Raw genomic sequence first — 12276 nt, 5'->3', positions numbered from 1 at the left:
GAAAGTTAAACAAAATGAGAAAACAGAAGAATATGTTTCAAATGAAAGAACAAGACAAAACCCAGAAAAAAAAAACACCTAATTTGAAGCAGAAATAATTTACCTGATAAATAGTTCAAAGCAATTGTAATAAAAATGCTAACTGAAAGGAAGAAAAGGATAGGTGAACACAGTGAGAATTTCAACAGAGAACTACAAAATATTTAAAAAAAGAATCAGACAGAGCTGAAGAATACAGTAACAAAAACAAAAAATACACTAAATGAATTAACAGCAGATTAGGTGACACAGATGAATGCATAAGTGATCCGAAAGACAGAAAAATGTAAATCACCCATTCAGAGCTGCAAAAAGAAAAACAAATGTTAAAAAATAAGGATAGTCTAAGGGACCTCTGGGACAACATCAGGCATGCTAACATTGACATTATAAGGGTCCCAGAGGAGAAGAGAGAAAGAAAGGGGTCCAAAATGTATCTGATGAAATCATGGCCGACAATTTCTCTAACCCAAAGGAGGAAACAGATATCCAGGTACAGGAAGCACAGAGAGTCCCAAATAAGATGAACTCAAAGAGACCCACACCAAAACATACCATAATTAAAATGGTAAAAGTTAAAAATTAAAAGAGAATTTTCAGGGCAGCAAGAGATAAAGAGTCACATCCATAAGGCTATCAGCTGAGTTTTCAGCAGAAACTTTGCAAGCCAGAAAGCAGTGGCATAATGTATTTAGAATGCTAAAAACAAACAAACAAACAAACAAACAAACACCTTCAACTTAGGATACACTATCAAGAGAGTTTACCATTCAGAATTGAGGGAGGGATAAAGAGTTTCCCAGACCTCAAAAACTAAGAGTTCATCACCACTAAACTGACCTTATAAGAAACGTTAAAGGGTCTTCTTTAAGTGAAAAAGAGAAGGCTATAACAAGAAGTAAGAAAATATAGAAAAAGAAAAATCTGAATGGTAAAGGCAAATATATAAGAAAAGCAGTGGATTAATCATTTAAATAAACTAGTATGATGGTTAAAAAACCAAAACTGTAATATCAACTATAACCACAATAACAGGTAAGGGGTGGGCACCAAGATTCTGTTTGCCATCACACGGACATGTTATATATGACATCAAAGACACAAACTGTGGTTGGGGGGTGAACATGTAGACCTTTTAGAATGTGCCTGAACTTAAATGATTATCCATTTAAAGCAAGTAGATATAGTTATAGGTAGACACATAAGAACTCCATGGTAAACACAAATCAAAAACCTACAATAGATACACAAAAATTAGACAGAAAGGAACCCAAACATAACACTAAAGAAATAAACTGTAAGTAATGAAACTAAAAGAAAAAGAAATTAACAGGGAAGAAACACAAAAACAACCAGAAAGCAACAACATGGCAATAAGCACATACCTATCAATAATCACTTTAAATGTGTGATTTACATATACAACATTAATATATAGTAATCTTTTGCTTTTCTATACACTAATAATGAACTATCCAAAAAAGAAATCAAGAAAACAATTCTATTTACAATCACATCAAAAAGAATAAAATACCTAAGAATAAATTTAACCAATGAGATGAAATTTAACCTCTACTTTGAAAACTCTAAGACATCAATGAAGGAAATGGAAATTGAGGATGGTATAAATACATGAGAAGATATCCCATGTCCACAAATTAGAAGAATTAATATTGTTAAATTGTCCACACTACCCAAAACAATCTACAGATTTAATCCAATCCCTATCAAAATATCCATGACATTTTTCATAGAACTAGAGCAAAGAATCCTAACATTTGAATGGAACCACAAAAGACCCCAAACAGGTAAAGCAATCATGAGAAAAAACAAGAGATGGAGGTATCACAGTCCCTGACTTCAGACTATGCCACAAAGCTACAGAAAGCTGCAGGGTACAGCTCACTGGCAGAGCGCATACTTAGCATGCACAAGGTCCCGGGTTCCATTCATCTCCATTAAAAACAAAAAACAAAACAAAACAAAAAACAGTATAATACTGGCACAAAAAAGGACACCTAGATCAATGGAACAGAATAGAGAGCCCAGAAATAAACCCATGCACAAATATGGCAAATCTGACAAAGGAGGCAGGAATACACAATGGGGGAAAGACAATCTCTTCAATACGCGGTGCTGGGAAAACCGGACAGCTTCATGGAAAAGGATGACATTAGAACATTTTCTTACATCATCTTCAAAAATAAATCCAAACTGGATTAAAGTCCTAAATGTAAGACCTGAAACCATAAAACTCCCAGAAGAAAACACAGACAGTACACTATTTGACACTGGTCTTAGCCAGCAATTCTTTTTTGGGTATGTCTCAAGTAAGGACAACAAAAGCAAAAATAAACAAATGGCACCTAATGAAACTTAAAAGTTTTTTCAGAGTGAAGGAAACCATCAACAAAATGAAAAGGCAACCTACTGAACGGGAGGATATATTTGCAAATGGTATGTCTGATAAGGGGTTAATATCTAAAATACATAAATAATGCACAAAATTCAATACGAAAAGTTCCAGAAAAAAATAATCACAAGGCTAAATGAAGCAACCAAAGCTATTTAGCTGCTTTGCTGGTGAATGGAAAGCTAGGATCCTTCTGGGACCACAGAAGTGTCACCGACAGATCCCTAATGCTTTAGCTTCTCTTGGGCCAGTTCACATCAGGGACACAGCAGTAGATTCTCAATCCTTTGGGGGTTTGAGATTAGTCCAACCAACTGGTCCAACAACAACACATTAATTAAAAGGGTGCTGATTAAATTGCAAGGGCACATTCCTCATGAGTTCTATAAAAAAGTAAAGGAGCAAACATTAGCAACAAATTCTGAGATAAAAAGAAAAGGGACGCTATGTGGTTGTGGTTATTAGGCTCTACGTGCTGTTCTCTGAATGCAGCTTCCTGGGATAACATATACTGGCATGATCATAATCTTGACCTGGAGTTCTTGTCCCTTTTTCTCAGAATGGACAAAAATTAGAAGTTCTTTGATGCCGTGAGACAAAAGGAAAAATATGAGCAGATGCAGCGATGGCAAGAATCATCATTCAGCACGTCCAGCACATGAAGCACATTTCCTTTTGGTGCCTAAAAGAGGAGTTTCTGGTATCTTCTTTCTGATCGTCCACAGCGGGAGAGATGTATGGGAAGCAGACAGAAGGCTGCCAGTAACACCCTCACTGACCGGCAAGAACAGCCAGGTAAGGACTAGAAGAAGACGATAATGTTGCTTCTTTCTTCTCTCCTTTCTCCTCTGCCTATCCCACCCTACGATAAGCTCAGTTGGGAGCTTCTCTCTCACAAACAGTCCTGAAACAATGATGATACTGTGCTGTTTTACTGGCCAAAAGGGGCAGAGACCTGAGTCCTTACTTAAAATCTTACAGACAATAAGAGTCATTGATAAAAATACACCAAAAATTGTAAGACACAAGAAGAACAGAGCATAAGAATCAATGGCGACGTCTCTCCAAATAATTCCATGATGGTCCCTTTTACTCAACCTCCAGCCTCTGCAGGAGACACTCATGCACTCACACACCCACACACATGCACAAACACACAAACATGCACACTTATGCCCATATACTGCATTAAGGCATTAAGAGGACATGGCTCCAACCAAACAAGTTTCTCAGCTGTTCATGGAATCTCCATCAAAAAGCAGCTGCATCATACTGCACTGTATTTCATTTTATAATTTTTTGGTTTGGTTTGGGGGAAAGTTTCCTTAATTAATTTATTTACTCACCATAAGTGGTACATTCATATGGTTCAAACTCCAAAATACGCCAAAATGTACACATGCACTCAATTTCCATACCTCCAACAAGTAATCACTGTTATTGGTCTCCTGTTTATCTTTCTAAGGATTTTTAACAAACATACTAGACAACAAAATATATTATTTTCGGAGGGCTGGACTCCGGGCCCACTGCCCTCGCACCCACAGCGTCCTGCACCCCCACACCCCACACCGCAGCTGGATGACCTCGACGTGCCAGACGAGCTCGTGGCCTTCCAGAATGAGGGCGAGGAGCAGGACCACAAGAGCCGGGATAGCGCCACAGGCCCCAGAGCGCGACCTGGCCGAGCTCAGGTCGTCCCTTGTCCATGAGTCTGAGGGTGCGGCCAGCGGTGCGGGGAAGGGGGGCTGTGTCCCAGGGGAGGGCACCGGGCCTGTGAGGCCGAGGTCTGGAAGGTGGGGCCCCAAGGTTCTTGGGAAGGAACACACTTCGCAAAGACTTTTCCCCGACAGACTTACAGGGTCTCCGGAAGGCCCCGGAGTGCCCCAGCAGCATGTACAAAGATGCCGTCTACTCCGCCTTCAATCTGCTCATGCACTACCCACCAGTCTCGGGAGCAGGGCAACACCCGCAGCCACAGCCACCGCTGCACAACAAGGGCAGTCAGCCTTCCCACGGCGTTCCCCAACTTTCTGCTCTCTATGAACACTTCAGCAGCCCACACCGCACACCTGCACCCGCTGACATCAGCCAGAAGCAAGGAGTTCACAGGCCTCGGCAGACCCCTGACCTCTCTGGCTTCTGCTCTCTGACCTCAGGCAGCATGGGCAGCTCCCCCACACAGTAAGCTGGTTCACCCACCCATCCCTGATGTTAGGCTCCAGTGTACCTGGCCACCCTGCAGCCATCCCCCACCCAGCCATTGTGCCCCCTTCAGGGAAGCAGGAGCTGCAGCCCTATGACCGCAGCCTGAAGCACAGGCAGAATCCAAGGCATAGAAGGAGGCCAAGAAGCCAACCATCAAGAAACCACTCAATGCCTTCATGCTGTACATGAAGGAGACGAGAGCCAAGGTCACTGCAGAATGCACGCTCAAGGAGACCGCTGCCATCAGCCAAATCCTGGGCCGCAGGTGGCACGCGCTGTCGCAAGAAGAGTGGGCCAGGTATTATGAGCTGGCCCGCAAGGAGAGGCAGCCGCACATGCAGCTAAACCCAGGCTGGTTGGGGCGGGACAACTATGGGAAGAAGAAGAGGTGGTCAAGGGAGAAGCACCAAGAATCCAACAGAGACCCTGGCTCGCCTAAACATGCCGTGCTCACTTTGGCCTCAGTCAGCAGACGGATTGGTGTGGTCCATGCAGATAACTCTCTTCACTACTCCTAGGAGGAAAAAGAAATGCACTCGGTACCTGCCCGGAGAAGGCCGCTGCCCCAGCCCCGTTCCTCCCGATGACAGTGCTCTTGGCTGCCCCGGGTCCCCGGCCCCCCAGGACTCGCCCTCACACCTCCTGCTGTCCCACTTTCCCACAGAACTGCCTGCTGGCCCTGCCAAGCCAGCGGCTGCATTACCAGGTCTCTCGGCCGCTCTCAGCCTCCCAGCTCCCTGGGCCCTCCTCCGGCCCTTCACAGCGGCCTGCAGAGCACATAGGGACAGCAACAGGAGCCTCAGAGACAGGCAGCCTAGCATGCAAAGGACACACAGCCTCCCCCAGGGTCTGCCCTCTGAGAGGGGACAGCAGAGCCCCAAAGCCTGTGGAAACCAGCCAGGGCCCCTATTAGTTCCCACTCAGGGTCCAGGCCCTGGAGATTTCAGAGGCTGCACAACTTCTGCCTGAAACTGGGTCCATCAATTCAAACTGCTCCAGATGGTGGGAATCAGATCTGCGTTGTGCCATCTGATTAAGGGCATCCTTAATGCCTATGGCAGCCTGCTTCTATTCTTTTCTCACATCTGTCCTGCTAGCCAGATGCCCCTGCCTCCCTTGCTTTTCTGCTAAGGGCTGTAGGTGGGCTGGACTGAACTCAACTGCTCTCCCCACCCCGCCTCCCCAACCCCACCACTGCCAGGCCCTCCCCATACCAGATACTTCACGGACCAAGAATGAGCTGGTTTATCAAACAACATGTGAGCATGGTCACAACCTCAAAGCTCAAGACAACAATGCTTTGCTCTTAAGGGCCTGGAAAAGCCATTTACAGAAAACCAGCCGCTAACTCTATGATGGACCAGAGGAAACCTCTTGCCACATTCTCAGGAAGTTATAAGAAAAGAAGCAAAAGGAATAGGTTAGGTTTAGGCCTGTCACCCCAGGCAACAAGAATAACCTGACGCTACCTTATCAGGCAAGTGTGTGTGTGTGGTGGGGGGCGGTATATAGCTCTAGTTCAAATTACTTGGAAATGTTTCCTGAGAAATTCAACCACCTAAGACACCCTGATACCAAAGGCCTCAGTCATTACTGGCTGCAATCAAAGGTTCAAGTAAGTAATGGCTCAAAATCCAGTGTGCATCCTCCCTCTTTTGAGAGCCTTTTTCACAGCTCCAATTCCCACTTAGCCATGCAAGTCTAGCCTGCTCTCAGTTGTAAGACAGGGCAAACCAAACCAAGCCAGTGTCTATCTTCCAGCATGCAACTAGGCCAGCTTCAGTTTCCCTATGGGGCTGCAGGAAGGAGGACCATTAAACCAAAGCAAGGAGCCCAGAAATCCTCTCGTGGTGGACAGCGGGTTTTCACCACAGCCTACATTAACCCATTTCTGAGCCAAGTTTCAAATGAGCCTTAAAATAAGTCTTTTTTTAAAAATTTAACTTAGTTGGGTTTTTTTGCCTCCTCTTCACTGTATAGCCTGAATCCAAATAAAAAGGGCTGTCCCTGTACCCACACACACCCCTCAACAAAAGCCTTTCGTTCCTACTTTACATACTGGCTTCTCAGACTCCAAAGATCTATATTCTAGTGTAGTGTAGTAGTGTAGTGTTGTGTGGTAGTGATTCCACATCCAATACGGGAGTCCCCATGCAATTACATTCACCAAAAGCAAGCAGTGAAGAATGAGAGAGGGGAAAAAAAAGTGGAGACCTCACTTCCAGGACCTGTGATCTGAACTTGAAATATTCATGCCTAAGCTACAGGACTGCATCAGAACAAACCCAGCATCAGGTCAATATCATTAGCTTCAGTTCTTATAACCATAATGTTCTAAAATTATAGCCATCCAGAATTATAGAATAGTAAAGGATGTGCTTGGATCTTCTGAAATAACCTGGGATAGCACATGACCCAAACATGGGAGTATCTGGTTGTGCTACTGTATGTAGCCGAGAATAAACTCCAGGGCAAGATAACTTCCCGCCACCACCACTGTGACCTTGGTGACCTGGATCCCTACCAACAGTATTTTAACACTGGGACTCCCCAGGTCGTGAAACCCCCCAGGCTGAAAGAAGGCTGGGGCTAGGAAGGGTTTGATGGGGTGGATTCTTTAGATAGACCTACTGTAATATTCTTCCAGGCATCTAAAGTCTTCATTCCTCCCAACACACCTTTTCACTTGAAACCTTCATTTTTATCTTTGGGGAAATTTTTTCCAAGTCGATCTCATCCTTGCAGCACTGAAGCTTACCACTTGGCATAATGCCCGGCACCATTAAGATGCGCTAAAACCCACTGGCACGGTGGCAATCATAAAAGTTAGGGGTCAGGAAAAGATGACTTTATGAGCACTTCAAATCTCTTACTGAATGACTGAAATGCTCCTAAATATTCTTCCACCCCAGTCACACCATTCCATCTATTCTGCACACCACAATCAGGTTAATCTTCATAAAATATGATGATATCGCCATGATCACAACCCCATTAGAAATCTCCAGTGGTTTTCTACTGCCTGCAGAATGAAGCTCAAACTATTTATCCTGGGACTTACGCCCACCATCACCAGTTCATAATTTATATGGCCCACAGGTAGCCCACACTGTCCTATATATCTCCCAAGATCAACTCCGGCCAATGTTTGCACAATACATTGATTATCGTTGACGGTTACTAAAAAGTTAAGTCAATAAAAGTTGGGGCAAATACACGTACAGTGAGGTACACCAAAACCAGTTAGATTTTATAGGAAAATGAAAAGTGTGATATACAGGGTGATATTTTTCATTCTTGTCTGTTTCCCTCTAGGTATCTGGCTGTAAACTTCGATAACGTTAGATTGTGATTCCTGTAGAAAATGTCTTCTCCAGTGGAAATCAGTTGTTGCTAGCTCACCTGCTCCCTATGTGCCTTACAGTAAGCTGAACTGCCTTCTGTCGCGGAAAGATAATACAGCAAAGTGGCAGGCAGCATTAGCTCTGGAGTTAGACCGAAGCAAGTTCAAACCTTGGTTTTGCCACCTGTAAGCTGTGTGGCCCTGGGAAACTACTTAACCTTTCAAAGCGAGTATAACCTACCTTATGGTGTCACTGGGAAATTTGAATGGGATGATGTATGTAACACCTTGTTTGTGATAAATTAGATATGCATGTGAGCGTGTAAAGGTTAATTCCTAGACTGTAGTACATTTTCAATAAATGTTAGCTATTGTGGTGGTAGTTCTTGTTGAAACTGAAGGTAAAGAAGTGGCAGATAATGTGAATTCATTCTCAAGCACTGCTGATAAGAAATCGCCTACATCACTTAGAATGACATTCTCCAGGAGCATCCATGTTGCTGCAAATGGCGTTACGTTGTCGGTTTTTATGGCTGGAGTATTCTAAGTGAAGTAAGCCAGAAAGAGAAAGAAAAATACCATATGAGATTGCTCATATGTGGAATCTAAAAACAAAGAAACAAACAAAGAAAGCGTAAATACAAAAAAAGAAATAGATTCATAGACATAGAATACAAACTTGTGGTTGCCAAGGGGGCGGAGGGTGGGAAGGGATAGACGGGATTTCAAAATTGTAGAACAGATAAACAAGATTATACTGTATAGCACAGGGAAATATACACAAGATCTTATGGTAGCTCACAGAGAAAAAAAATGTGACAATGAATATATATATGTTCATGTATAACTGAAAAATTGTGCCTTATACTGGAATTTGACACAACATTGTAAAATGATTATAAATCAATAAAAAATGTCAAAAAAAAAAAAAAAGAAATTGCCTACAGTTTGCACTCTGAGACTAGGAGGCATCCTGTGTTTAAATCGTTCTTTTGGAGAACATTGCGGGATTTAAGGTAGGATCGCCTACTTACTGGGATTCATGTGCAGGGAAGGTTTCAGTCTACTTTTGATACCATGCTTACTGGGTGCTTAAATGTGATTTACCTACTTAAATATCCAGATTTGTGTCATCCCATGTTCCCTCCTAATTCACTGCTGTCAATGTCATGCATCTTTCACTGTCTAATATTCACCAATAATTTTAGTTCTACCTTTTAAATTATGTGTTACCCTTTCATATTTATATTTTGTATATGTAATTTCCACTTAAGAACACAATTTTCATACTTGTCGTAATTATACATTTTAAGGTGTGCCAGTACACCCCTGCCACATAGTTTTGTCAAAAACTGTTCCACTGTACTGTTTGAAGATTAAATCACACTTTTTAGTGTTTGCTTTAGGGTCTACCATGCACATCTTAACATATTGGAAGTGGCTTCAGATTTATACTCGCTTAATCACAGTGATACATAATAACATGATTCCTACGTAGGCCTATTCTCTTTCCTCCCTTTTTTGTGCCATTATTATTATAGATATGAAATCTATTAATTCACAAATCCAACAATATATTATGGTTTTTACTTCACTATCTGAAACATTTTCGTAGACAACACAACTTTGCTCCCATTCACTCCATTGATGCTCTCTGACAAACACTTAGATGTGTTATAGGCTCAATAATTCATCATATACATATTTCATACACTTGGTTTGAAAATCAGTTAAGACAAAAAAAGGAGAAACTAAGTACTTAAATTGTATTTTATATTTACATAATTACCTTTACCACTGTTTTTTGGGGGGGTTTTTGAGTGAACTACCATCTGGAACATTTGCTTTCAGTCCAAAGAAACTCCGTTACTATTTTTTAAGTCAGGACTACTAGGAACAAATTCTCTTAGTTGCTTATCTGGGAAAGATTTTATACTGCCTTCATTTTGGAAAGTAGCTTCACTGGACGTAGGATTCTTGTTTGATGGATTTGGGGGGTTTTTTGTTTTTGTTTTTGTTTTTTTTAACATTTTGAATATGTTGTCCCGCTCCCTTCTGGCCTCCACTGTTTCTGCTAAGAAGTCTGCTGTTAATGTTACTATGGTTTCTGTGTAAGAGTCATTTGCTCCTTGCTGCTTTCAAGATTTTCTCCTTGTCTTTGCCTTTCAGCATTTTTACCATGAAGGTGTAAGTTTGTGGATCTCTCTCTGTTTATCTTACTTGGGAGTTTGCTGAGATTCTAAATGTGTAAGTATTTTCCAATAAATTTGAAGAGTTTTTAATTAGTATTTCTTCAAATATTTTTCTGCCCCCCACCTCTCTGTTTCTGACAATCCCACTGTACATGTGTTGGTGTGCTTCATGGTGTCCCACATTTCTCTTCATGTCTCATCATTCATTTTCTCTCTCTTTTTTTTTTCCTTGTATCAATCTATCTACAAGTTTACTAATTCTTCTGCCACTTCTAACCATACTGTTGAGGTCTTCTAGTGAATTTTTTATTTTAACTATTTTACTTTTCAACTCCACAATTTCCACGTGGTTATATTTCAAAATTCCCTTCCTCCTATTGATAGTCTTGATTTGATATGGCACTGTCATTATATCTTCTTTCACTTTTTAATTAATTCATTCATTTATTTATTACTATTTTTTAATAGAGGGACTGGGGAATCAAACCCAGGACCTCGTGTATGCTAAGCACACACTCTACCACTGAGCTATACCCTCCCCACTTCTTTTACTTCTTCTGTTTTTCTTTTTTTTAATGGAAGTACTGGGGATTGAACCCAGGACCTCATGCATGCTAGGCATGCACACTGCTACTGAGTTACACCCAGCCCCCTTCTTTCACTTCTTTAATAATCATGTTTTCCTTTAATTCTATGAATATATGTTAATGATTACTTTGAAGTTTTTTTCTGTTAAGCCTGTCATCTGGTCACTCTTCCAGGTGGTTTCTCTTGCTTTTTATCCTGATGTATGGGTCATATTTTCCTATTCATTTCTACAACATAAAAATTTGTTGGAAATGGGACATTTTAGACAAGACACTGTAGCAACTGTGGGTACTGGACCTCCCTTCTGGATCTTGTTATTATTATTTACTTACTTATTTGTTTAGTGTTGGCTGGATTATTTTATGGCAATCAGTTTTACCTCCACAGTGTTAAGCCTCTGGTGCTGCTCTTAGGGCAGCCTAATCTTGGGTGTGCCTACAGTCACTGTGAACTGATAGTAATATTGCTAGGGCTCTTCGTCTCTTTCCTCAAAATACTCAGCTGTTCAACTCCACTAATTGGCAGCTGGTTGCTCTATGACTTTCAACAATTCTATGGGGCAGAAATTGTCCTACAAACTAATCCAATCAAATTTTGACTCCTTTGAAGGAGTAATGTTTTAGGTCAATGTTTAATATTTGTTCTGTCCCCAGCAGAACTCCTTCCCACTCTTATTCCTCAGTTTTCTAATGCACATGAGCTGGCCTACAGTCTAAACTGTATCAGTCTTACATCCATGAATATCCTCTCAATTGCCTTTTTCAACAAACTCAGTTGTACCTGAGAGCATCTTTTGGCTTGATCTGCCATGTTATGTTGCAAGTACAGTTGGTTCCTGGGAGAAGAGATTAAGAGCTATTTTTGGGGGCTGGGGAGGGGCTGCTTCTATACCGAGGCAAAATCTCTAAGCCATGGCTCTGGAGCTAGGGGTGAGGAGATTTGCAATCTTCTCTCTGAGTGTCCCCCAAAGCCCCGGAAGCTGAGCGCTTTGTTGAAGTATGATGAGATTATTTCACATTTATTATTCTTATACATAATAACATATATATATAATTATAAATATATGTGCACCCAAGATCAGAGCACCTAAGTATATAAAATAATATTGACAGGTCTGAAGGTAAAAACAGACAGCAAGATAATAATAGGAGGAAACTTCAATACCCCACTTTCAACAATGGATAGATCACCCAGGCAGGAAGTCAGTAAGGAAACAGCAGGTTTGAAAAACACCACAGACCAGATGGGCCTAACAGACACACACAGAACATTCCCTCCAACAGCAGCAAACACACCCCCCTCTGCAGCGCAGTGAGCATTCTCCAAGACAGAGTACACACGAGGTCACTGGGCCTTAACAAATGTAAAGAAACTGAAATCATTGCAAGTATCTTTTCCAAGTACAATGAAATGAAACTAGAAATCAGTAACAAAATGAACACTATCCACAAATCCATGGTAATTAACATTCTTGAATAACCATGGGGACAAAG

At 41.6% G+C, this 12276-nt stretch overlaps 1 long non-coding RNA gene and 1 pseudogene across 1 annotated transcript in view; both read left to right on the top strand.

Annotated features, from left to right (window-relative positions):
- The window catches only part of LOC105097722 (leucine-rich repeat-containing protein 37A), a 63146-nt gene extending 54247 nt beyond the window's left edge, over positions 1-8899 (top strand). The window contains exons 20-21 of the long non-coding RNA XR_010384684.1: positions 3012-3247; positions 7976-8899. This is a non-coding gene — a long non-coding RNA (leucine-rich repeat-containing protein 37A). The remainder of the gene's footprint in view (positions 1-3011; positions 3248-7975) is intronic.
- LOC105097721 (transcription factor 7-like) lies at positions 3257-5335 on the top strand (annotated as a pseudogene).
- Positions 8900-12276: the final 3377 nt, after the last annotated feature.

Source organism: Camelus dromedarius, chromosome 16 (genome assembly GCF_036321535.1).
Source record: "Camelus dromedarius isolate mCamDro1 chromosome 16, mCamDro1.pat, whole genome shotgun sequence".
NCBI classification, from domain to species: domain Eukaryota; kingdom Metazoa; phylum Chordata; class Mammalia; order Artiodactyla; family Camelidae; genus Camelus; species Camelus dromedarius.
The sequence above is the reverse complement of the archived record's forward strand: the minus strand, read 5'-3'. Positions and strand labels throughout refer to the sequence as shown.